The sequence below is a fragment of the Acanthochromis polyacanthus genome, chromosome 17 (genome assembly GCF_021347895.1).
Source record: "Acanthochromis polyacanthus isolate Apoly-LR-REF ecotype Palm Island chromosome 17, KAUST_Apoly_ChrSc, whole genome shotgun sequence".
Lineage (NCBI taxonomy): Eukaryota > Metazoa > Chordata > Actinopteri > Pomacentridae > Acanthochromis > Acanthochromis polyacanthus.
The window spans coordinates 28,844,033-28,871,736 of NC_067129.1; the positions used below are offsets into that span (position 1 = coordinate 28,844,033).

Below are 27,704 nucleotides of genomic sequence, written 5' to 3' on the forward strand. Positions count from 1 at the left end.
AGAAACTTGCAGAGAATCGGAGAAAACCGGCAAGTAAAGAAACAAACAGCCTGGTTCCTCTTCTGCTTCTGCGACGTCATAGCGCCTGATTGGCGTGTCGTAGTGACGTTCCAAACCCGATTAACGTGAGTTTATTTTTATATATATTCGACTATGTAGTCCGGCATTAGTGGCAATATATATAATGAGTACAAATAATTATGATAAAAGAGAATGTATTTGCTTTGCCCAGTGCCAGTGTGTAGCCTCTGTTGGGTCTGACTTCTGCGTAACGTGACACGGGTCACGTGATCAGTACCTGTGAGTTGTTTTTCTTTCTTTTTTTTTCTTTCTTTATAATGATATGTTGTCAATGCAATATTTTTATACTTATCTTTTTTGTCTGCAGCTCCTTTACTGTTGTGGAGCTTTGTGTGTGTGGGCTGAAGGGCACCAAGGAAGAAAAGGACACTGGTGGGGGGGAGAAAACAGGAAAAATGTGTTGAAAGTATTGTCTGTGGCCATCAATGTATTCAATATATAATGCAAACTTGATTTCTGTCTTGTTGCTGGTTTTTTTTTATTGTTTATTATCTTTGTGACACTCTCTAAGTAAAGGGCATGCATAGTGTTGGAAGTGTATGGTCCTTGTGTAACGGTGGGTAAAACAAACAATAGTGTAAATAAGATAGTAGCATATCCTATATGTTGGGAGGGATACCCAACTGGCACCCCAGTACAATAACTATAGAAGGGAAGATAGGGTCAAACTGTTACAGTTGTTTTGTAGTGTTAAAGTGTCGCCTACTGAGAGTAGAGTTGTTTATTATTTCGTAGTCGTTGTAGTTCCAGCCACAAGTAGTCGCTGTGCATTTTTGTGAACAAGGATTTAGTTTCCTGTTGAAGCTGCCATCTTAGTTGTAGTTTTTTGAAGTCATTGTAAATGAACCCTTTTATGTTTAACTGACTGTCATTTCCTGAGCCAACCTAAAATCCTAACACTGCTGTGTCTTGTTCTGCTTCGTGTTCTTCTGTTCTGAGTGTTTCTGAGAACAAACCTGAGTTAAACCTGGATCTGTTCAGCTGAACTCAGACTAACACAGCAGTGGATGTGCTGTTGTGGGTTTTCTTGGTGAGACAATTAGTTTTGTGTCTTGTTATGAACCAGGCAGCCTGTGTTAAGTTGTGATTATCCAGTTAACCTGGACGTGTTTCCTGAACAATCACCAGATGTTAAACACCTGACCGGATGACAAAGATCTTTGTGCATGAAGCACAATGTTTATCAGCCTAATCAGTGGCATGAGTCAGACTGTGGTCTCTGATTTTTATCTCTGGATTCCATCGTTTCCTCTCACCGTTCATAAAAATGTTTTTGTTTTTTTAAGTCTAAGCCAGTACATTTCTATTTACCGTCTGTCAGTGATATTTACATGGATATAGACTTTATTAAGCAATGATGCTGAAGTTTTTCAGTGAGATCTTTATCTAATGTCTTCATTTCACACACAGCCAGATGTGGTCTGGACGAATCTGGGATTAAACATCTATAAAACACAATAACTTTATTAATCCTCCAAGGGAAATTCAATTATCTGGAGATGCAAACTATCATCAGTTAATCTGATGACCAGATAAACTGGAACAGCGGCACCAATAGATGACCAGTATCCCGTCAAACTTTTGTCCACATGTTGGACCTGACAGTGAAACACAACATTCTACATTTAAAGAATGGCCCTGAAAATATGTGGTTAACAGAACAAATTACAGCTCTCTCCAAATCAGCATTGGACACATGATTGCGTCTTCTTAAATTGTTCTCCATGCAGAACCTCCTGACTCTCATTAGAGCGATGTGGAGCTCCATGGTGATGCAAAGTGTCGCTGATTTCTGCGTTGGCTTGGCCACTCTCAAAGAGCTCGTGAATGAAATTGAAAAAGTACTCGAGTACAGCCATTCTAGATGTGTTTGTGATGCAAACCAGCTCAAAACTGTCCTTCCTCAGCGACTTTGGGCACTTCTGGTGTTGCAACAAAGTAAAACATGAGCTATATTTGTGTTTAAAAAGCTAGAGCAAAAATCCATCACTGTGCCTCTGTTAGTTAAATAATACATTTCTACACTTAAGTTTTAAAAACTGAAAACCTTAAAAACAAAACATTTATTTTTTCTCATTTTATTTGGTCATGGAAAAAATGAAGAGGCACCACATGTGGATTTGTTTCAGATGGTTCTGAGAATCACTGTTCTCATGTCATTGTGGATTCTGAGTCCATGTCATGATGAGAAATGATGAAAAACATCACATTTCAATGTGATTTATCTCACTAAGTATTTCATACATGAGTCTATAATTTGGTATCTATTCATAAATAGTCATTATTTTATGCTAAATATATATTCAAGTAAATCACAGATGATCAAGCAGGAACTGTCTATGAGACTCGGTCACTCGGTGCTGTAAACTAATTTCCCTTAACTTTTTTCATGAGCTGCTGAATCAAAAAGAAACTTCTTCAACAGGAACTGTGTTCAGCTGCTGACCATCAAATGACTCAAACACATGCAGACACTAAATGGAGGACATGATGAACAGCTGTTTGTCCTGACTTTACAGCTGCAGTTAAAGTGCAGTGAAGGAGGAGCTTTCATCTGTTAACAGAATTTACCAAGTTTACCAGAAAAAGCTGCTGTTCTTACCTTTATGAGGAGCTTCACATGGAGACGAGCTGTATCTCAACCTTCATTAAGAGGAACAAAAGTTCAAACGGGAAACTGACAGTTTCCTGCTTCGTGCTGTTTAAACACGGAACAACCAAACTTGACCACACCTCTCAACAAGTTTTAAATCTTTCATTTCTCCTGTTTTCAGCAGATAAAACATTAAACTGTAAATATTTTTCCCAGATCCTGAGTCTCATGTGCCCTAAATGTAGAAAAATACAGACTGCATAAAAAAACTGATGTCTGAATGTCAGTATAACAGGGTGTCCCAAAAAAATGTAAATACCTTCTAGCAGCTGATGACTAACTAACCTCACACCACTAGACTTCTTTTTATGGAGATACCTAAAAGACAAAGTCTACGCAATGAGACCTGCAACAGTCACTGAACTGAGAGCAACCACTGAACGTGAATGCACGCAGATACCAAGGGATTGTTTCATGATGTGTGCTATTCCATCACTTCGCGTTGTCGGCAGTGTCTGGACCAGAACGGACATCGGTTTGAGAACAGGCGGTGACAAAACAATAGAATGATGTTTGCAGATTCTTTTACATATTGAAAATTAAATGAATTATAATAAACACCTACTATGCAATTATTTAAAGTGTGTATACATTTTTTGGACACCCTGTATAGATAATAGAGGCAATTACAAGGTTTAAACTCTACAGAGAGGTGAAAATGATGAGCTGGATGGCTTATGCTCCACACTTCACCCCAACACTGTTTGATCAGAGATTCAAAAAATGGGACAAATGCTGGTTGCAGAGAGACCCCGTAACTATGAATCTGTTTAAGAACTGTCAACCACAGACCTCCATGGAGATCAGGACTTTTAGCCTTCATCTACAAAGAGACAAAGGGAAAGAAGTTTGGAAGAAATGGGACTGTTACCTGTTGGATGCTGGCTTTGAAGAAGAAGAAGAAAATGAGAGCTGTATGGGAACTTACATTTGTCTCAGACGATACTCAGATCTGACCTCGTTGTATTTTGTGTTGGAATTATTTTTGTTCTACAGATAGAACTCTAAAAAAAACAGAAATCTCTGAAGTTGTTCCCACTGACTTGTAGCTTCTGAACAATCTGAGACTTCGTCTACTGAGAGCTCTGAATGATGTTTCTCTGTTAATGTTCTACTTGTGACTGTTTAACAGCTGAAAGCATCAAACTTTCTGACAGCCAGAAGAAAGAATCTAAACAACACATTCATTTAACAGAAGAAACAACTGGACACTTAAAGATGAACAATAAGATCAGTATTACTGGAAATGTGTGCAGCTTCAGTATCATGTGTAACATTCATTTACTTCCACAGTATCTTCATCAGTTTGACTTCTGTCTTCTCTGTTCTCCCATTTAAGATCAATTATTTGGCTTCTCAGTAATATTTCATGCTTATTTCTTATCAGTTTTGTCAATCACTCAATCGATCGATCAAAGTTGTCATGTTATTTTGTTTTCTGAACAATATCTGGCACAAGTAAGTCCTTCAGGTTCATGATTTTCCATCTGGTAATGAATCAGAGCCTCATATCAGGGTTTATAGTTTTATACTGAGCTTGTTCAGAGTGATTTCTACACAGCAGCAAACTGATTCTGATTTCCATAAGACTTGATGTCAAATGGAGGCTGAAGCATGAAAACAGCTCTGAGGTCTGAACCACCAAGCAGGATCTGAGCTCATGGAGGAACTTCAGCTTTACTGAACAAGAATTTCCTTCAGGTTGAATAATTTTCCATCTGAATCAAAGAGAACCAAAGTTCCACTCACTCAGCTTCTTCCTCTGCAGCTCTCTGCTGTGTGGACCAGGTCTGAGAGAAAATCCTCCTCTGTGTCTGCAGGCTGCCGTCACTCTGAGACACAAAGAGCAAAGATCAGCTGCTGCACCTTTAGATGACGTTAATATGAGACATGATGAAGCTGCAGCAGCTTCCTGGAAACAGCTGAGGACTAAGAAAGCTCCTCCTCTCTGACCACAGCCTCACTCTGTCCTTTATTTCTACACATTCACATGTTGATGAAGGAGCTGATCAGGAGTCTGTTTGTCTCTGACTTTATCCATCATGTCTGCCTTCAGACTCTCACATTATTTCATCTACTGTCCAACACTGCAGATCCTCAATCAAGCTTTTCAGCTTTTTTCTTTAATATTTCCACAAAAAATGTCATCAAAACACAGCCTTAAATTTAATGTATCATAAAACAGATATGAAGTGGGTTGATGGACATGTTTTAAATTGTCTTTTAAATTTTCTCTGATCATAAGTGAGTTCAAATATTATTTTAAAATGAATCTAAAGTTCCAAATGTAGTACCAAATGCAGTACGCCAAAACACCCAGATGTCCTTCTATATCTGGTTAGATTTTGCAGTACAGAAGCCAGTACACTTATCTGGCCACAATCCTCCTGCAGTAGAAAGAAACTGGAGCCACACTGACAGATGATGACTCATTTTACATTAATGAATGCAACGTTCAAAATTAAAGAAGCATTATTATGACTAAGTAGTACAACCCAGATGTACTCATACTGCACAGTACAATAAGTACTTTGGAAGGACAGCTATGGTACTTAAAGTAAAATTAAAAAGTGTTAAATTCAGAATGCAGCCATTGTGTGATGTGATGTTGTAGTGACTCAGTGTGACCACTGGAGGGCAGAAACAAACAATCTCAGCTTTTATCAGTTTAATAACGTCTGTGGTCTCATGTACGGTTTCATAATCAAACTGGACGGCAGCATTTCAGTGCTGCAGTAACTGTGCAATAATGTCAATGTTACTGTATGGAGAGAGTTGTAGTGACTCAGTCTGACCAGTGGAGGGCAGTAAATCATCAGGTGGAAACAGGCGAGAACTAAGCGTGACGTCACCTGTTGGTTTCAACGCTGAGAAAATGAAGCCCGGATTTTGCTACTTCCTGGTCGCCATTTTGGATTTTTTTGGAGCCAGTGACGTAAAAAGCGTCATCAAACAGGCTGGACCGGAGAGCAACTAGGAGCAGGACCAGTCAATGGGACTGTCAATCAAGTATAGCCATGCCCCCTGGCTCCGCCAACTTTAACAATTTATTTAAAATTCAGTATTGATTTATTTTAAGATCGGCCACCTGATCTCTCATTTTGACCATGAAAACTAACGGGAAAAAAATCCTGAGCTGTAGAAAATCAGTCTATCAAATTTTATTTTTTCCAAAAATGAATTGGGGTCTATGGAGAAAAAGCTTTTTGGAGCCAACCCTAGCGGACGGCGTGATATTGCAAGTTTTTGACACTTCCAGGTGGGCTTCAATTCTGGAGCCAGATGCTACGTCCATCTTTTTATGCAGCCTATGGGTGGAAACAGAAATGACTGCTGCAGAAAGGAGCTGAAGACCAGCTTCATGTAGACCAGATAAACTCTGTGAGTGCTGAGGAATTAACAAATGATTTTGCTTCTTTGGACGTGGTGGAGTTTCGGGTGTAGACATTTTTAAACGCGCGGAGCAGTGCGCAGCAGCGTCTGTAACTGTCATGAAACAGAGTAGAACCCAAGCAGCAGGCACAGACGGAAGGGTGAATTAATAATGATTTAATTAAAAAAAACAGACAAAACAAAGATTCATCTTAAACAAAGCGGGAGGGGAGAGAGCAGGAGGGAGAACTAAACCGAATTAAACCTACTAAGGGAGGACCAGTCAGTCAAGGTAAAAACTATGTGCTTCTCCGCACAGCCGGCTGTCATCAGACTGATGAACCGGCTCACTGCAGCAAGAGGGGCGTGACAGTACCCCACCCGTAAGGTGCGCCTCCTGACGCACACAGAACTGATTGGGGTGCCGGCTGGTGACTTCAGGACCGTCAGGGATTTGGCAGGAGGAACTGCTCTGGAGGGCGGCCCGAGGGACGGGCGGGCTGCGACCGGGTGGGTGGGAGGGACGACATCAGGGAATGGTCCAGGGGCTGGACAGGCCGGGGCTGGACAGGCTGGAGGGACTGCTCCGGAGGGCGGCCCGGGGCTGGACTGAGAACTAATAGCCCGGCCGACAGAGGTCCTCCGGTGGCCGGACTGGGAATCAGCTGCTGCGTCGGTTGGGGCCTTCTGGAGGCCGGGCAGGGAACCGGCAGCTGGCCCAACGGGAACCTCCTGGAAGCCGGGCTGGGAACCGGCAGCAGGCCTGACGGGAGCCCTCTGGAGGCCGGACTGGGAACCGGCAGCTGGATCGACAGGGCTCCTCCGGGGGCCGGACTGGGAACCGGCAGCAGGATCGACGGGGCCCCTCTGGGGGCCAGACTGGAAACCGGTCACGGTGGGACCCCTCCGGGGGTCAGGCCGGTGGCCAGACTGGAAACCAGTGATGGTGGGACCCCTCCGGGGACGGAACTGGAACCGGCAACCCCTCCGGGGGCGGAGCTGGAACCGGCAACCCCTCCGGGGGCGGAGCTGGAACCGGCAACCCCTCTGGGGGCGGAGCCGGGGGCCCCTCCAGGGGCAGGACTGACGCCGGAGGTTTCTCCCAGGGGAGGGACATAACTGAAGGCCCCTCCTGGAACCGGGCTGGACTGGACTGGGACGGGACTGAAAGGACTGGAGGGACAGGGGAGACTGAAAGGACTGGAGGGGCAGGAGGGACTGGGGGGACTGAAAGGCCCAGAGGGACAGGAGGGACTGAAAGCACTGAAAGGACTAGAGGGACAGGAGGGACTGAAAGGACTGGAGGGGCAGGAGGGACTGAAAGACCTGGAGGGACAGAAGGGACTGAAAGGCCTGGAGGGACAGATAGGACAGGAGGGACTGGAGGGACAGGAGGTACAGCACTAAGCCTCTTCTGGGTTTGGGAGGAGGTGCTACACCTCCTCAAGGCTGCCGGGGAGGAGCTATGCTCCCACACGGCTGCCGAGGAGGTGCTATGCCCCTTCAAGGGTTCAGGGGAGGTGGTATGCCTCTTCAGGGCTAGGGGGGAGACGCTACATCTCTTCAAGGTGGCTGAGGATGGGCTATGACACCTCGAAGCTGCCGAGGAGGTGCTACGCCTCTTCAAGGGTTCAGGGGAGGCGGTGCGCCTCACCAAGGCCGCGGGGAAGGCGGAACGGATCACCAAGGCCACGGGAAAGGCGGAACGCCTCACCAAGGCCGCGGGGAAGGCGGAACGCCTCACCAAGGCCGTTGGGAAGGCGGAATGCTTCGACAAGACTGCGGAGGAGGGGGAACACCTCGACAAGAACGCGGAGGAGGAGAGACACCTCCTTGCGGCTGCCAGGGAGGCTGGCCGCCTTCCTAGAGAAGCAGAGGGGGCGAAACGCCTCCTAAAGACTGCAGAGAAGACGGAATGCCTCCTTAAAACTACAGAGGATGTGGGACACCTCCTTAAGACTGCAGAGGAGGCGGAACACCTCCTAAAGGCTGCAGACGGACCCTTTGGCTCCTTATTTGCTGCGGGGGAAGCTCTTGGCTTCTCCAAGACCACGGGGGGAGCGTTAAGCTCCTCTAAAGATGCCAGGGAGGCTTTACGCCTTTCAGAGGGCGCCGGAGAGGCAGAATACCTGGATTTTCTTCATATGAATAATTTGTTTAGCATATTGGCATACAAAAACAAAAATCTAAAGTTTCAAGAATGATTTCAAAATAAAGAATTTCACAAAAGAAAACGGCACCTGCCAAACACAAAGTCACAACAGTCAATACCGAGTATGGCCTCCATTTGCTTGGATGCAGGCAGCAATCCGTCGGCGCATGCTTTGGACCAGGCTTCTGATTGTGGGTTGGGAACAGCCCATACGCCTGGATACATCACTGTAGCTCAAAGCGGCCTCCACCGTACCCAGTGCCCGGAGACGTTGTTCATGTGATAGACGCGGCATGATGCTGTTCACTGGACTAACAATGGTGGCCTTTTTTGGGCCTTTATATAGGCCTTCAAAACCTATATGGCGCTGAACCATAAACCTGGTATGTACTGCAAAACCTAGTGTGTCTTTGGTTCACTTTTGCAAAGTGACCAACCCATGTGCAATGAATCGTGACAAAATGACAACTCATCATTATCTCAACTACCAGGGCACTAGATCATCAGTAAATCCATCCATCCATCCATCCTCTATACACCACTTTATCCTCATTAGGGTCGCGGGGGCGCTAGAGCCTATCGCATCAGTAAATCCACAATGAATAATTACAACCCCCCTACTAGTAGAATTCTGCCTACATTTCTACCTCAACGTTTCTATTGACTGTCAGTATATATATATATATATATATATGTGTGTGTGTGTGTGTGTGTGTGTGTGTGTGTGTGTGTGTGTATGTATATATATATATATATATATATATAGAGAGAGAGAGAGAGAGAGAGAGAGAGAGAGAGAGAGCGAAAGAGAGAGAGAGAGAGAGACATATAACCAGGATCTAGACTAGAACAGGATAGAGTTTATTGACATTTACAATAAACAACACAATTATATTTTTTAAATATTTCTCTCTTTAGGCTGTTATATACGTATAACAAGGAGATAGACTAGAACAGGGTAGAGTTTATTTTCATTTACAATAAACAACACAATTACAATAAACAATAGAATTATTATTAACATTTATTTGTCTCTCTCTACGCTGTAATATATTTACAGCAAAGCCCTCTCTCCTCAGAGCTGCTTCCCACTTCTTCCTCAACCCATAGTCTTTGGAAAACCTACATGGAGTAAAGAAAAAAGTAGACAGAGAAGTAAATAAGTCTGTACACAACAACATATTTAAAAAGAAATCATGCTAATAAATTAAGTACAAAGAACTGAATCAGCCAATATACTGGAGACCAAAGTTATTTAATTTGATCAGTATAACATTGTTTAGTAACATTTCAATTATTTGAGAGCAGTCCTAAAGAATTGCCTGTAACCCCAATCATAAAATGAGTTTGGAGGAAGAACATAGATGGTAATCTGGATATATATGAGTTAGGCTTTATAACTACTATTGGTAGTATTGGTGGTATTAATAGTAATGCAACTACTACTAGTAGTAGTGGTAGTACACTGACTACTGCTGCTGATACTGGCACTATACTACAACTTGTAGTACTATTACAAATGCTGATACTACTTCTACGACTCTAACAGCTACTTACACTACTACTGCTGCTTGAACTTTTGGTATTACTATTACTGCTGCGTGTACTTTTAGTAATACTACTATTGCTTGTACAACTATACTACAGCTACTAATAATCGTCTGGTATTTGGTTGTCCAGCTGTTACTGCTAGTTAGCCACTAGCAAAACACTAACGCTATCTGAGCCTGTGAGGAAGCTGATTCAACATCATTCATATAATGTTAGACAAGACACACTGTACCTCCTTTCAACACATTAAAAAATAATTCTTCAAACCTTAAACCTGTACAGGACAACTAACCTAAATGTTAGCTTCATTGCTACCGCTAGCTTAGCGTTAGTCTTGCTCAAACTTACCTTCATAATTGTCAATAAAACTGGACAGGTACATCTTGTACCCCTTTTCCTGTTTCCTTCGGGGGTAGAGCACTCCTTTCGGATGAATATGTGGACATCTGATATGGTAAGCTTGGGCAGGTCTTGGAGGCATCGTGTGAAAAACATCGCCATCTCGACAGTCAGGAAGTAAAAACGCTCATACACAAGAAGGAAGTAGAACGGAAGTAAAGTTTTGCACCGAGCCAATAACAGTTCAAGTTTAATGTTTTATCTGTTGAAAACAAGAGAAATGAAAGATTTAAAACTTGTTGAGAGGTGTGGTCGAGTTTGGTTGTTCCGTGTTTAAACAGCACGAAGCAGGAAACTGTCAGTTTCCTGTTTGAAATTCAGTTCCTCTTAATGAAGGTTGAGATACAGGTCGTTGTCTCTGTGTGAAGCTCCTTAAAGTGTTCTGCCTTCTAATGAACTGCCAGGCGAAACATCCTTTTGGAGCATTTATTACCGGAGCTTGGAACACCAACAGCATTAGCAACCATAGCCACATAACAACCTACATATAACCCCCGGCTTCCGGGGTCCACCCCTTAATATCATCCGGCTCACCTCGTAACGTTATTTTAACACCGAGACATTTCGAATAAACAACTCAGATTTTGGACATTACACTCCTCATAAAGGTAAGAACAGCAGCTTTTTCTGGTAAACTTGGTAAATTCTGTTAACAGATGAAAGCTCCTCCTTCACTGCACTTTAACTGCAGCTGTAAAGTCAGGACAAACAGCTGTTCATCATGTCCTCCATTTAGTGTCTGCATGTGTTTGAGTCATTTGATGGTCAGCAGCTGAACACAGTTCCTGTTGAAGAAGTTTCTTTTTGATTCAGCAGCTCATGAAAAAAGTGAAGGGAAATTAGTTTACAGCATCGAGTGACCGAGTCTCATAGACAGTTCCTGCTTGATCATTAATGATTTACTTAAATGTATATTTAACATAAAACAATGACTATTTATGAAGAGATACCAAATTATAGACTCATGTATAAAATACTTAGTGAGATAAATCACATTGAAATGTGATGTTTTTCATCATTTCTCATCATGACATGGACTCAGAATCCACAATAATGACGTCATGAAAACAATGAAAACAGTGATATTCTCAGAACTATCTGAAACAACAAATGATCATATCAGGGCAGGGGTTGTTCCACTGAGCTCTCTCTCAGCTGTTTCCTTCTTCAACTTTATTTTGACTTGACTGAACTTTGTGCCACAGATCTCTTTTTTTCCGAGTGAAGGTAAGAAAAGCAGCTTCTCGTGTCCTTGTTGTCGTGGAGCTCCACGGACCGAGGCCGGAATCAGCATGAGGAGGAGTCAGAGAGGAGCCGCTCAGTGCGGCCTGAGCTCAACCGGACAGCCGCTGGAGAACTGCTCCGACTGTCAGTGCTCTGGTTCGGTTGTTGAAGGTTCAGGAACTCCCAGACTGAAATAGTGAAGGAATACAAATACAAATACTTAGGCATTGTGATTGACTGTAATCTCACATTTAAAAATCATGTCTCCAAGATCTGTAGAAATGTAAGGTCTGCTTTGGCAAATTTTCGTCATCTTAGAAATCATATGACTACCAAAGCTGCAAAAATGTACATGTTTTCTCTTATTTTATCCCATATAAACTACTGCTTATCCACTTGGTTCACTGCTAACAGCACTACCTTAACACCGGTCATGTCTCTATATAAACAAGCTCTCAAAGTCTTGGATAAAAAACCCAGAGCATGCCATCACTGCACTATACTACAAAAATACAGACTGTTAAGCTGGGAAAATCTCATTATTTTTAAAAATTGCTGCCTAATGTTCCGGATACATCAGCGCTCTGCCCCCCCTCCGCTCTGTGACTTAATACACTTTCGATCCCCAACGACTGTAACGAGAGGAGCAGTCAGAGGTGACTGTAAAATTCCTCTCCGAAGGAGTTCATTTGGACAGTCTGTGTTCTCCTACAAGACAGCCCAAGAGTGGAATAAGATCCCACAAAGCATCAGAGAATCCAGCTCATACATCTCCTTCAAAAGTAAACTCAAGACTTGGCTAATTGATAGTCAAAGATGTGAACATTGAATCCTACAGCCGCTGGAGCCTGAACTGGTTTTCCTTTTCTCTGATTCTGAGCATTGAGCATTACTGTAACCAAATGTATATGATATATGTTAGGTAGAAATTTTGCGTACTAACATGTAGATTTTTTTATATATGCTATGAGAGAGTATGAGTATGAGACTGGGTCACATAGTATGATACTATGTATCGAGCTGTTTATTTAATGTGTTTCTTGTATTTTTATTGTTGATCTGCATGGTATTCTGTACTTTGCATTTGTATATTGTGTATTATTTTTATCTCTTCCCTACCAGGTACTGGCCTTTTAGTTCCGGCAGGGGGGACAGCCGATGTAAACTAGCCTTTTGGCTAACTCGGGTGCATTTACATTTTTTTTTATATAAAATGTTTATTAATGTGCAGTGTCCCTCCGAAACAAATAAAGGAATAAGAATAAGAATTTATTACCATGATTCCACATGAAGCCACGCTGCTCTGATGATCCAGATCTTTGCTGCAGGATGGAGAAAATACTCAGAAAGTTACTTCAGAGTAGAAATACTTCATTATAGTGCTGTGTTCAAAGTCTGATGGTTCCGATGTTCTGGTCTTGGATTGTTCTTGTGAAACTCCAGAACTCTGTTTACTGGATCAGACGAGCCACCAGTATCTGTTTTTTATGATACAACTTGCTGCTCAGTTCTGAAAGTTCAGTTGAAATCATCTTTTTACTGCAGTGTCCACAGATTTCATATTCTATGTGTTTAGTTTTCTATTATTGTGACCTGCAGCTACACCTGGTTCACAAAATATCACCAGCTGACTTCTGGATTATCTGTTTGATTTGATTTTTTGTTAAGTGGCTCAAAGATTAATCTTTAAACGACTCCTCAGTTTTTCTTCATATTATCAGAACTGATTCCATCTGCTTGTCCAACATTCCAGATCCTGAATCAGTGGTTAGAAATCAGAGTAAAGTGGGTGGACGGTCAGTTTGTGGCTGCTGGAGGAAGCAGTGTGTTGATCAGAAGCTGCAGTTTGTGACTCTGCTGCTCCTTCAGTCAGGTTTTAATTAGACTCAGTCCATTTGTTGGTCTTTAACATTAAAAAGGTTGAATGTTGAAATAATCTGTCACATGAAATCAGTCAGAATCAGCCTGTAAAATGTGCTCTTATTGTGAAACTCTGCCTGCTGCTTCCTCATAGGTGGAGTCCTGACTGGTTCCAGTAAACAGATCACCTGTCTGAGTGGACTGGAAACTTTCTTCTTCTTCTTCTTCAGAGCTTTGAATAAAGTGTAAGTTTGCTTTGTTTGCTGCTTTAACTTCACTAATGTTGCTGTTTGTTTCTGCTCTGTCATGTTTCTACATGTTCACTTCTTATTTCACCACAAACTGTGGATGACTGCTGTTTAAACATGGATCAATATGATTATCAGGTTATTGATTGACTTCAATCAGTCAATATTTATATTAGATTATTGACCTCAGTCAATCAGTTTGATCAGCTGCCGATGTTTCTTTGTTTCTTCACAATACAAACTGCTTCGTGTCTTTTTTACTTTTGGTTTCTCTGTGAGTCTCTGCAGCTCCATGACTCCATCTGCTGGACTGATAGTAGAAGTGCAGCAGCTGATCTTTGCTCTTTGTGTCTCAGAGTGACGGCAGCCTGCAGACACAGAGGAGGATTTTCTCTCAGACCTGGTCCAGACAGCAGAGAGCTGCAGAGGAAGAAGCTGAGTGAGTGGAACTTTGGTTCTCTTTGATTCAGACAGAAAATTATTCAACCTGAAGGAAATTCTTGTTGAGAAAACAAAACCTCATGACAGTAAAGCTGCAGTTCCTCCATGAGCTCAGATCCTGCTTGGTGGTCCAGACCTCAGAGCTGTTTTCATGCTTCAGCCTCCATTTGACATCCAGTCTCATGGAAATCAGCATCACAACAGTTTGCTGCGGAGTCCATCAGAGACATTTACTGCAGTAATGAGCTGTTTAGTAGCAGTCAGTGTTTGGTCTGGACTCTGAACAGGCTCAGTGCAAAACTATAAAACCTGATATGAGGCTCTGATCCTGGACTCCGGTCTGACTCTGATCCTGGACGGTGATGAATTCTTTTTAAGCCATATGTCTTAGCTCTGAGTTTTGGAAAAATGGCTTTAAACACTGATCAGACCAGAGTGACTGAAGATAAACCAGACTACAGAAGTATTGAATTCCAGATGTTTTTAACGGAAAACAACATTTTATAAATAGATGAGCAATTTCAAGGCCCTGGATCCTGACTGGTAGCGGAACGTTTAGTTAAATCACTGAAAACCTCTTTGAGGCTCTTTATATGATATTTCTAATTCGTTTCTTTAAATACTGACATACGTAGCTGTTTAAATGGGCTGATCCCCTTTCTGAATCTGATCCTGGACTCCGGTCTGACTCTGATCCTGGACTCCGGTCTGACTCTGATCCTGGACTCCGGTCTGAATCTGATCCTGGACTCCGGTCTGACTCTGATCCTGGACTCCGGTCTGACTCTGATCCTGGACTCCGGTCTGACTCTCGTCCTGGACTTCGGTCTGACTCTGATCCTGGACTCCGGTCTGACTCTGATCCTGGACTCCGGTCTGAATCTGATCCTGGACTCCGGTCTGACTCTGATCCTGGACTCCGGTCTGACTCTGATCCTGGACTCCGGTCTGACTCTGGTCCTGGACTTCGGTCTGACTCTGATCCTGGACTCCGGTCTGACTCTGATCCTGGACTCCGGTCTGACTCTGATCCTGGACTTGTTCTGTGAAGGATCAGAGTTCATGTTTATTTGGAGCCTCTGTTGGTCAAAGTGTAGTAGTCTGAGACAGCAGTGGAGTCTAGTTTATTCTCGTGGGTATGCTCTGATTTTTTCCCTCCCAGCCTCATACATCCCTGCCCTGGAGCAACATCTGTCCGGTAGCAGCTACTCCAAAATGGTCCCACACAAGAATGCGTCCACATATGATTGAGATCAAGAAGGACTGGTTATGTATTATCTAAATTTAAATGTATTGTAAACAACACAAGATGTATAACAGTCAAAAACAGCTGGACTTTAATTAGCCATTGAACAGCCAGCGACAAGACAAACAAGTTCAAATAAAGAAAAATGAATAAATTAATAACATACTTGTACAAATCAAGTGCAAAAAAGTGGCTCAAAAACACAAAATTCACTGAAGCATGAAAAGGCACTAAAGTAACTGCCGACTCTCAACCAGCTTTGTATCATTACATCATTAGTAGCATTAGTAGGAGTGTAACGAATTTTCGTGTCAAAAAATTTTGCGAAATAAAAAATGATGAAATAAAATTCAAAGACACACGAAATACCACTGAGACTGATGATTTTTGTAGCAAAACACTCGCTTCAAAACAGAGGAAGATAAGGTTAAAGAATTAGCTGATGCCATCCATCCATCCTCTATACACCGCTTTATCCTCTCTAGGGTCATGGGGGGTGCTGGAGTCTATCCCAGCTGACTCGGGCAAAGGCAGGGGACACCCAGGACAGGTCGCCAGTCTGTCACAGGGCTACATATACAGACACACAATCACACTCACATTCACACCTACGGACAATTTAGAGTAATCAATTAACCTCAGCATGTTTTTGGACTGTGGGAGGAAGCCGGAGTACCCGGAGAAAACCCACGCATGCACAGGGAGAACATGCAAACTCCATGCAGAAAGATCCCAGGCCCACTGTGCAGCCCATTAGCTGATGCTCCTTTGTCAAATAAATCGGTTGTGTGGACCTATTTTGGCTTCCTATGTAAACGACGAGAGAACGGTGAGAAGATTGCAGATAAAACGAAAACTGTGTGCAAAATATGGCACTACAGTTCGCCGTATACTTCGGCGAGTACAACTAGTTCACAGTTCAGACATTTACAGGTCTAGACTGCAGCTCCTAGGACTGCTATTTGTTTTCCTTTTTATTCAAGAATGTAGTTATCCTAATTATTACAACAACAAAGCACTTTTTTGAGATTATGTTTGTATTTACACTGTAGTCTAAATTAGGGGCAGAAGCTACAATTTTGTTTTTTTCAAAGAGCATTTATTTTGTACTGATGCAGCATTATTTTTTGTATGTCTGCATAAGGAAGAAAATAAAGAAAATGAGATTTTTGCATAACTTCCTACTGTTAGGGATTTTCTTTAATCTTTATTTCATATCATGAGTATTTCGTATCGTGAGCCCTGTTTCGTATTTCGTATCGTTTCGTGAGTTGACCATTTCGTTACACCCCTAATCATTAGTATCAGAAAAATGTAAACATTCATGCACAAATTACATCAATAGTAGAGCTGGGTATCGCCACTGACCTTCCGATACGATACGATTCCGATACACTAGGTCCCAAGACGATACAGTTTCCGATACGATTCGATACGATTCAATATCGATATTTTAGTTATAACACCAATTTTGCTTTGGTAATAGAAGAGATTCTCAAAGAACTAATGCTGTAAATTCAATTGTAAAGGTAACCCCCTAACCTGGTGCATAATTAAATATTAATATTTACTTTAAGAGAGAACTAACCACTGAACAAATAGTTATACAACATCTTGTACTTTTTATTGAAATAGCTATTCAATGTTAACAATAATAATAAATGTCAACAACAGACCACAAAAATACTGTAGTGTCCCTTATGAAAACATTCTGTGCATTTTGAAGAGAAATTGCAAAAACCCACCTCTGAACTAAAGTGCATTTTAAAAGAAACTTGATTGTCTAAAAATTCTGGACAATCTGTATGGCTCTTGCCCATCTTCTTCAAAGTCGTACACTTTTTTTCTCGCCATACAACTTCACTGCTTCCTTTGTAGTTTACGTGGGGTTCATGTCACGTCTGACGGAAGCCCCTATGGTCAAAAAGAGCCCGCTTCATAACACAGAGGAGGGAAAGTGAACATTATGTCAAAAACCATACTGATAAGTATCTCTCCGCATATTTAAGTGGTTACATGAAATTTTGGGACCTTTTCTAATGGGTATAAGGCGTATACCTGCGTATCACGTAGACTACACCACTGATGTGGGATCATCTTCGTGTTGTGGTCCAGTGACTGCAGAGTGACTTCCATGAGTAATATTTAACAGACAGCAGTAAGCGCCCCCTGCTGGTTCCTCTCAGTGTTGCTGTCAGTGATCCTGTAGGATTAACTGCAGTCCTGCTGCTGCACTACAACCTCCAGCACACCAACAACACAACTGTTCATTAACTGCTGACATTTTCTTTGGCTTTATCAGGGAGCCATGACGACGTCAGAGCTCCTCAAAAACATCCTGGATGATCTTAATGATGGTCAGCTCTCTGATTTCCAGTGGTTCCTGCAGAAGACCAACAATGTTCAAGACCTCCCAGCCATCAAAGAGAGCCAACTACAGACAACAAGCAGGTGTAACACTGTGGATGTGATGGTGCAGACTTATGGAGATCAGGGAGCTGTACAGGTGACCAGGGTGGTTTTAGAGAAGATCCACAGGAATGATCTGCTGAAGAGGTTACCGGCCAGCAGCTCAGGACCAGAAGGTCAGTCACAAGACAAGAACAACATGATATCATTACAGTCAGAAAGATGCATGATGGTTCTGCTACAGTCTGATAGAGTTCAGGTTCTGCTACAGTTTGATAGAGTTCAGGTTCTGCTACAGTCTGATAGAGTTCAGGTTCTGCTACAGTCTGATAGAGTTCAGGTTCTGCTACAGTTTGATAGAGTTCAGGTTCTGTCAGTTTTTCCTGAGTCCACATTAAAGTCAGCTCCTCTGTAAAATCTACTGATCAACCCTACTGACTGAATGCTGCCCCCCTGCTGGTTAAACCTTGATATAACACCAAAATTAGTTCTGTATGAGCTGACCTTCTGTGGAAGCAAAGCATGTCCTCACCTGTGTTCACTAAATTATGAGTCGATCAGACAGTTTCTGAAGATTCTTCATTCATGCTGTTTAGCTGGTAGAGGTCCTGCAGTTTACAACCAGTTTACAAGCTGACCAACCAGCTCTCAGTAAGTACAGAGACATGTTGTTGAAGCAGTTGCATTCCAAACCACAAACTTTTGCATTTAAATACATCCTACACAAAGTATTCACTGTGTCCTGCAGTGTTTAGACAGTTAGAACATCCTACTTCATAATATGGAGCCTTAAACTGACTGTCCCAGTCTGTAGTAATGTGGTGTCATCTGACTGAGTCTCAGCAGCTCAAACTTATTTCTATTTTCTCAACACACGGTTAAGTGCTATGACTTTTCATAAAATGTGGGTCAGAACGGCCAGAAAAACATGTCAGTTTGCGTTCTACAAAATCAGTTTGAATGCTGTAGGACAGGGGTCACCAACTATATTTGCCAGAGGGCCAGAATTTTACCGGACAGTCACTTTGGGGGCCGGACCCTCAAACAAAAATAAATAAAAATCGAATTTTGGCATAACATTATTATTTGATGTTTATTTTTTATATTTTTTCCATTTCATTACAAAACTGAAGGCATTTTTAGCCTTTATGAGTCAGTGCTCCTATCACCTGTACCACAGTCAACCACTAGGAGTGATAGAGATATTTTGCCTCATCTCAAGTCAACTTTATTCACAGAGCACTTGAAAAAGAAACACGGCAGAAGTGACAGGAAAAGGCCTCTTAACACGGGTAAAATGGCACTCTCTAAGGCCACGAAACGAAAAGCTGATGTGGAAAACAGATCCTTTAATAATGACTGGACTGACTGCTTTAATAGTGTGGACCACATGATATTTTCTCTTTGATCCTCACAATTTTGGAATCCAGTCGCGGGCCGGATTGGACGGTTCAGTTCGACGTGTGTAATATCTGGTATGTTAGTATGTAGCACTATGTAACATTATGTTATACTTTTAAACCATCAACAACCTCCCAGTGACCTACCACACTGGAAATGTCAAGTCTTCAGAGGGTTTGGATCCAGCAATAAGGCAGCCATGTTGGCTGACTACTTAAGGGGACACTGTTGCTGCATCCTGGGCTTAGCTCCACCCTGGATGACTGTGGCTGCTTTAAAAAGTCAGACCTTCTTCCCTCTATAGCAGAATGTTAATGAGGTGAAGCCAGAACACTCTGTTCTTCAGAATGGTCTGGATATGGCAGACTAATGTCAGAGGAACATTAGGTTTTACTTTGAAGGAGCAGTTTGGTGTCAGAAAACCAGAGTTAATCAACACCAAACTGTCAATATAAAGTCACTTCTAAGTCTGTTGTAAATGAAATAAAAATACATAAATCAAAGCAGTAAGCAGTGGAGAATGTAACATGGGATCTCTGTCTGTCTGTCAGTGAATGTCAGTGATGTTGGAGAGACTTCAGAGAACAGAGAACTTTCCACCTCTCAGACTCAGCCTCCTCTTCCTCAGACTGAAGGTGAAACTGATGGATTGTTTGATGTGTAAATAAAGATGGCAGCAGTTCATCATGCCATAAATAGAAGCAGAGTTTAAGCAGGTTGTTTTGTAGAACACAGAAAAGTGGTTGTCTATGGAGTTTCATGAGGCAGCAGGTTGTAGTGTAGCTGTAGCATAACGGTCAGTTTTATGGCTGATGATCATCAAATCCATGTTCTAAACTGATGCCCATTTTAAGCTGGGTTAGAACGTTAAACATCCTCCAGTTCCACTCCTGCATCGCTGTGGTTCCTGTGACTCCTTCAGTGAATCAACTTTGACAAGGACCTCAGTGAGCCCAGAACAGGACTGCTGGTCCAGATCTCTGTTTTTAGGTTCTATTGTCTAAAGAGTCTTGACCTACTGCAGTGTTTCTAAAATAGTGGACAAGGGGGGCACGAAGGACTGGGAGAAAAAGATCTGTCTACGCGGAACTAATTAGCTGAACTATTTTTTTAAATTTCAGCCTGTTTTTCGCAGCACACAAACTGGCCATTGTGCAAGTCTGTACTTGCCTACTTGGCAAATACAGACTACCAAGAATGCAAGAACGCATCATTAATATGCAATTGGAACACTGGCGTACTTGATCATGTCACCACCTCGGCTCATCTACTCTGATTATTTTTACAAGGGGTGTGAGAGTCAATATTGCGAATGCTCGGTGGGAGTGAGTTCCAGAGTTTGGGAGCAGAGCAGCTCAAAGCCCTGCTCCCCATGGTGCTGAGGTGGATGAAGGGCACTTTGAGGTGGATGCAGGAAGAGGATCTGAGAGAGCGGGTGGAGGAGGCGATGTGAAGGAGATCAGACGGCTAGGAAGGGGCGAGGTTATGGATGGCCTTGAATGTACATGGGAGGATTTTGTATTCTATTCTGGATTTGACAGGGAGCCAGTGGAGCTACTGTAGGACGGGGTGATGTGATGAAATGAGGAGGTTTTGGAGATGATGTGAGATGATGAATTATGGACCAGTTGAAGCTTATTGAGGGATTTGTGAAAGAGGCCAAAGAGCAGAGAGTTACACTAGTCGATGTGGGAAATGATGGGGCTGTGGACCAGGATAGAGGTAGCGAGGGTGAGGGAGGGACGGAGACAACTGATATTGTGGAGATAGAAATATGCAGAATGGGTGATGTTATTGATATGTGATTGGAAAGAAAGTGAGGAATCGAGCGTGACACCCAGACTCTGAACCTGAGGGGAGGGAGAAACTGAGGCACTGCCAATGGTGAGGGAGAAACTGTCAGTTTTGGATAATGTAGATTTTGTTCCAATGAGAAGAATCTCTGTTTTTTCATTGTTTAGCAGCGCTTGATTTAGACGGTCGCCAGGTCGCCGCGAGCGCCGGGAATCATGGGAGGTTGATGACATCATAGAAAGTGGCTGCCTCCATGAAGAAAACATGATAGGCGGTTGAGCTCGATCGAGCGCTCGATTTAGACAGTCGCCATTTGGTCTAAATCGTGCGCTGTTCAGTTTTAGGAGGTTTGAGGTGAACCAGGATTTTATTTCAGACAAGCAGTTTCAGGTTGTTCATAATTCGAGATGTCCGATATTGACCTTTTTCTCAAAAACCGATATGCCATTATTGTCCAACTTTCAATTTCAAATTTCGATGTCAACCGATACCGATATATGTGGACTTGTAAATAATTCCAAACCACAGACATATTGTTAGTCAGGCACAACAAGCTTGTTACTGCAGCCACACTTGCAGGGCTTAAAGTGAAAAACAATCCTAAGGTCAGTGCCGTCATTAGGCCTTTCAGTCCAGGTGCACCATATAAGACTGATTTAACTTGAGCTTTTATTTAGGAGAGTAATGATTGGAGAAAGCCAAAAGAGAGATATATAAGCCAAAATAGAATGGTCCAAATATACATCATAAATAAATAAGGTCACATTATTATACACCATTATGGGATAATACTATAACCTTAGTTAATTTATGCCGATAGAGAATACATGGGACTTTATGACAGTTATCTGGTTTATGTGATAGAGCTTGCAATAGTTGAAAGAAAATGATAAAAACATAAGCCAGGTCAAAATATCAGGATTTTCACTGTTACCACAGCTACAACTGTAACAACAAATCTTTGCTGCCCATCACCATCAGAATAAACTATAGAGGGTATGAATATGATGTAAAAACATGTCTGTTAGCATGGCACCATTCCATCAGCAGCAACACCAGTGGGATTTCTGAAGTTTTTGTTGAAGGTTCAATTTAAATTGTGTGCAATTTAAATGTAAACAGAAAATGAAACCTTCAGATTGCACACTGAGTAGCAAATTAATGGAAAAAAAAACATTGGTTTTCTGGTTTTGCTGCTGTTCCCATGATGGAATGCTAACTGGCATTTTTTGCTAGTTTTGGACCTAATATGACAACCTTCTATGATGCCCTGTTTGCACTGATCAAGACTAAGACCAGGAACACTGCGGCTCTAGAGGGAACACTCTCCTCTATTATGACCTTTACAATGGCTGTTTTGGAGCCATGACATAAATAGGAACCAGAGATAACCAAGGCTTCAGAAAAGGCCAGCAGGGAGTACAACATGGCTCACAAGAATTCATTTTTCCCTGTTCTTTTCCTGTTCCTGTTTACAGTTCTGCCATTTATTCTGAGTTTACAGTCTTTATTAGTTCGGATTGACGTCATCGGTTCGGCACACACGTGACCCGCGGATCGATTTCTGGAAAAAAAAAAAAAAAAGTTGTGCTCCATCCGCACGCAGCTTGTGGCGAGTGGAGAAAGGAAGAGAGCAGACATGGCGAGCGGAGGAAAGGAGGAGCTTGAACACCCCGTGACACTTAAATCCCCTCTATGGGAGCATTTTGGTTTCCCTGTCGAATATGACGACGAAGGAAAGAGGTCAGTGGACAAAACCGCGATGGTGTGTAGGCATTGTGGCATAAGAAAGCCATATGACAGTGGAAATACATCCACACATCCGCACATTTGAAGTGAAATTTAATAATAAACAGGCAAAATGTATGTTTTTTTGTTTTTTGTTTTTGCTTTTTGCTGATCCGAAAAATGATCCGATCCGTGACTCTTTTTTTTTTTTTTTTTTTTTATTTATTTATTTCGAACATCAAATATGAAGTGACCAACACTTTTAGTCACTTCACCTTCTTACATATTCGAAAAGGAGTAAGTAGAAGTACTTAGTACTTATATACCCTCACCCCTTTGCACAAAACTAAAAACATCTTAAATATATATTAAATCAAATTTTAACATAGATCAGCATTTACTAATAACACAATTCGGAAAAAAAAAACAAACAAACAAAATATATATATGCATTTGTTAATGAATCATGACCAACTATTTCTTTTGTTCATCCTTTTTGTACTTTTCCAAAATCATATTTCTATAACTTTTTTTAAATTGCAAAATGTTCTTACACGATTTAATACCTTCATTAAGACCATTCCACAGAGCCACCCCACAAACCGAAACACACATCGATTTCAATTTAATTCGACCAAAGTTTTGTTTTAAATTATTTTTATACCTTAAGCAATAAAGCCCATCTCTTGAAGATAATATTTTTTGTAAATTGATAGGTAACATCTTATTGCTTGCTTTGTATAAAAGCTGAGCACTTCTAAAAGCCACAAGATCCTCCAGTTTTAATGCCTTCGATTTCAAAAACAGTATATTTGTATGATCTAGATACCCAGCACAATGTACAATTCGCATAGCTTTCTTTTGTAGAATATATAGTCTTTGTGTGGTAGCTCTGTAGGTGTTTCCCCATACCTCAACACAATACATCAAATACGGCAAGACCATAGAACAATACAGCATATACAAAGATATCTCATTCAAAACGTATTTTACTTTACCCATTATACCTATATTTTTAACTATTTTACTACCAATATATTTAACATGAGATTTCCAACTGACTTTACCATCCAAAATGACACCCAAGAATTTTATTTCATCTACCAACTCAATACTGACTTTGTCAACAGTAACTTTTACTGGAATATCAACATTACGATTAGTAAATAACATTAGTTTTGTTTTATTCAGATTTATTGATAATATATTCAGATCAAACCAGGATTTAAGTTTAGTCAATTCTTTTGTAACTAAATCTAAAAGCAACTTCAGATCATCACCAGAACAAAAAATTGTAGTATCATCCGCAAATAAAGTTAACTTAAGTTTATTAGATACCTTACAAATATCATTTATATAAAGAATGAATAATTTAGGTCCTAAAACAGAGCCTTGAGGCACTCCGCACGCAGTATGTCTTTGTGATGATTTGTAACTGTCCATTTGAACAAACTGATTTCTTCCATCCAAATAACTCTTAATCCAATCTAAAACTACTCCTCTAATACCACATCTCTCAAGTTTAAATAATAATCTATTGTGATCTATTGTGTCAAATGCCTTTTTTAGGTCCACAAAGACGCCAACACCATATTCTTTGTTGTCAATAGCACTAGTAATTGTTTCTATGACATCCACTAGCGCCATTGAAGTGGACCGATTCGCTCGAAAACCATATTGATTATCAGCTAATAATTCATGCTTGTCAATAAAACTATCAAGTCTGCTGACAAATAATTTTTCCAATATTTTTGATAACTGTGAGAGAAGAGATACTGGTCTGTAATTATTAAATTGTTTGCTATCTCCAGTTTTAAATAATGGTACAATTTTAGCAATTTTCATTTTAGATGGAAAGACGCCTGTAGTGAAGGACAAATTAAAAATATAGCATAACGGCTCAACTATACAATCAATGACCCTCTTAATCAAATACATGTCCAAATCATCCGGATCAGTTGACCATTTATCCTTACATTTGGCAACCACATCAATGAGTTCCTTTGGAGTGACTGCACTTAAAAACATTGAGTTGGAGTTTACATCAACCAAACTATCTAATCGGTCATCAACCGATTGGTTGTCCTTTAATTGTTTTGCCAAATTTAGGCCCACATTTGCAAAATAATCGTTGAATTGCTCAACTATCTCCATCTTATTATCAATAATCTGATCTCCATTTATGAAATTTGATGGAAAACTGTTTTTTGTCCTTCTATAATTGATTAATCCATTTAGCACTTTCCATGTTCCTCTGATATTGTGTTTATTAAGGTCAATTTGACCATTAAAATATTTTTTTACAATTTCTCATAATTGTGGTCAGTTTGTTTTTATACCGCTTATATCGAATTTCATCCTCCTCCTTTCTTGATTTTAAAAAAACCCGATACAGTTTGTTCTTTTTTTTTACATGCATTTCGTAGCCCTTTAGTAATCCATGGTTTATCTTTATATTTTTGTTTTCCATTAATTTGTATTAATGGGCAATGGTTGTAATATAACTGCTTAAATTTATTCAAAAAAATTTCATATGCATTATCTACATCTACCACATCATACAACACTCTCCACTCTTGCTGATATAGGTCCCTCCGAAATTCATTAATTGCCTCCCTTGACCTTAATCTGTGGTATTTGACAGAAGAAATTTCTTTATTTTTATAATTACAGTCATAAATCATAAATACTGGTAGATGATCACTACTATCGTTCCACAAAAGACCACTCATCAATACCTTTTCCACCCTATTTGTAAAAATATTATCAATCACTGTCGCGCTTCGAGTCGATATTCTACTTGGATTTAGAATTAGTGGAAGTAAACTCAAGCAATTCATAGCATCAAAGAAATTGTCAGTCATATTATTCTTTGTTGGATTAAGAAGATTTATATTAAAATCTCCACAAATAAACACGACTCTATTATTTACCTGACTCATAAGTTTTTCTAAATTATAAGTAAAACAATCTATATTTGCTACAGGTGGCGCTCTATATACACAACTTACGATCACATTTTTTCCATTTGAACAAATTATTTCTATAGTTATACATTCCATTAAATCATCTATCACAATGGACAATTGGTTCAATACTTTGTAATTTAATCTTTTATCAACAAAAAGTGCTACTCCACCTCCTGATTTGTTTATTCTGTTTACAGAGTTCATTTCATATCCATCTATCACATAATTATCACTTGTATTAGTTAACCACGTCTCTGATATTGCCACTACATCAAACTTTAAATATAACTGAGCCAAGAATTCTTTGATACTGTCAAAATTGGCTTTCATACTACGACAATTAAAGTGTATGATAGAGAATCCATGTATATTCTGAATTTTGGCGTTGAATTTCTCTGCAGTGCAATAGCTACAATCTCTCAACTTATTGAAAAAATTACTTTCAGGATCAATACTTTGGTGAAACTTATTCATTTTAAATCAAATATAAGCAAATTAAAGCTGGATATCCTCAGTCATGTGAGCAAGATTTCCATAACACTATTCATATATATTCAAGTCCTGTAGATCTCGGATGCACAAGACTTTTGCGTCTTCTGGTGAACCATTTAACTTGATATAAACTTTGCAATTTATGGTCCACGTAGACCATATTTTTTTCTGTTTTCTTAAGAGGCGAGCCTTTCTTGCAATCTCTGCATTTTTTGTCGTCAAATGTTCATTCAGAAATACGTTTGTTCCTTTCAATTTTTCTGCAGTAAAGGATAACAAGCTTCAATATCCTCTGTATCCACATCTATTCCTTTAGTGTTAAGAAAAGTAACAACTTGTTGCTCCACTGATGACATATCCTTGTCAGTCATTTCACCTTCACTTGAATGTCCAGAAACCGCTTTAGAATACGAACGCGGCTTCACCTCCAACCCACTGACAATAATGTCATTCAAACGAGTATATTGTTCCAAATCTGAAACACGACATTCTAGACGAGCGATGATCGTATCCTTTTGTTCATTTTGCTGTTTGAGGTCCTTTATTTCCTTCATTAAATCCATTATTAATTTCTGTTGCGTGGAAACCCTTGTAACTTCCTCGGATAGGAAATCAAGCGATCTCTTTATGTCCTTAATGTCCTCATTCCTTTTTGCCATTTTTAACAGTTTGTATAACAACAGCTATTTCAATGCTTGGCTCAGATCAGGGGTTAGCTTAGCTCCATTTAGCTTAATAGCAGGTAGCTGCCCGATAGGATTGAACTTTTCCGAGCCAAATCGATGCTTTCACCAGTCGTTATCCAGTCGTTAAACAAAATCACCTTACCATTAAATCCGGCAAGCAGCAGATGGAATGTGACTGTAGCTCAATTGTAGCCCACAGCCTCCAGGCCTCAGAGCAACAGGAGATGGTGTGTGACTCAGTATAGCCCACAATCTCCAGGCCCCAGAGCAGCAGCAGATGATGTGTGTGATTATAGTTCAGTTGTAGCCACAGCCTTCAAGCCTCAGAGCAGTGGCCAAACTATGCTAACAAGCTAACACTAACATCTCAGCCACCAGGCAATGCTTCACATTTCCAACCGGCATGCCACTCCAACCCACCTACCACCGTCGATGCCCTCTTTGTCCTTTCGGGTAGCGTACGGCCTCACTTAAAATCCGGTTACGGCCCGGTCCGTGGCAGACTCCGCCGCCAGTCCCGGAGGTTTGAGAGGAAGTGGAGATTTTTTTTTCAAACTTCTGACTGATGTCAGTTACTGACACTTTTTTTTATATGAAAAATATATATTTAAAAAAGAAAAAAATAAACTATAATATTGATTTGTCGTGTATCATTTGTAGTTTCTCCTAAACAACTTTAATTTCTTCTTTAATTTCTTTTCTTCTGGTTGATCCGAGGACCGATCCAATCCGTGAGTTTAGTGATCCATTGCACCACTAGTCTTTATTATTTATTTTTGGGCCTAGTTAATAAGTTATTCATTCATTTAGTCCTGGGTTTAGTCCATTTCGCTCTGCTCTTGTGGGACAGAGTTTAGTGTCTGATTGTAATTCTGTTCAGTGAATGGATAATTTAAGTTCTGAAGATATGTTTTGTTTTTGCTTCAGCACTTTTTATTGTTTAGTTGTCTGATGTGGTCAACTTGAAGCTGCTGAGTGCATTAAAATCCATCCATCCA

At 40.8% G+C, this 27,704-nt stretch overlaps 1 protein-coding gene and 1 long non-coding RNA gene across 2 annotated transcripts in view; both read left to right on the plus strand.

The window, feature by feature from the left end:
- LOC110971795 (NLR family CARD domain-containing protein 3-like) overlaps positions 1-27,704 on the plus strand; it is a 203,123-nt gene that overhangs the window by 157,554 nt on the left and 17,865 nt on the right.
- On the plus strand, positions 10-610 carry LOC127530694 (uncharacterized). The gene is made up of 3 exons (XR_007937377.1): positions 10-125; positions 233-300; positions 389-610. It is a non-coding gene; the product is annotated as an uncharacterized LOC127530694 (long non-coding RNA).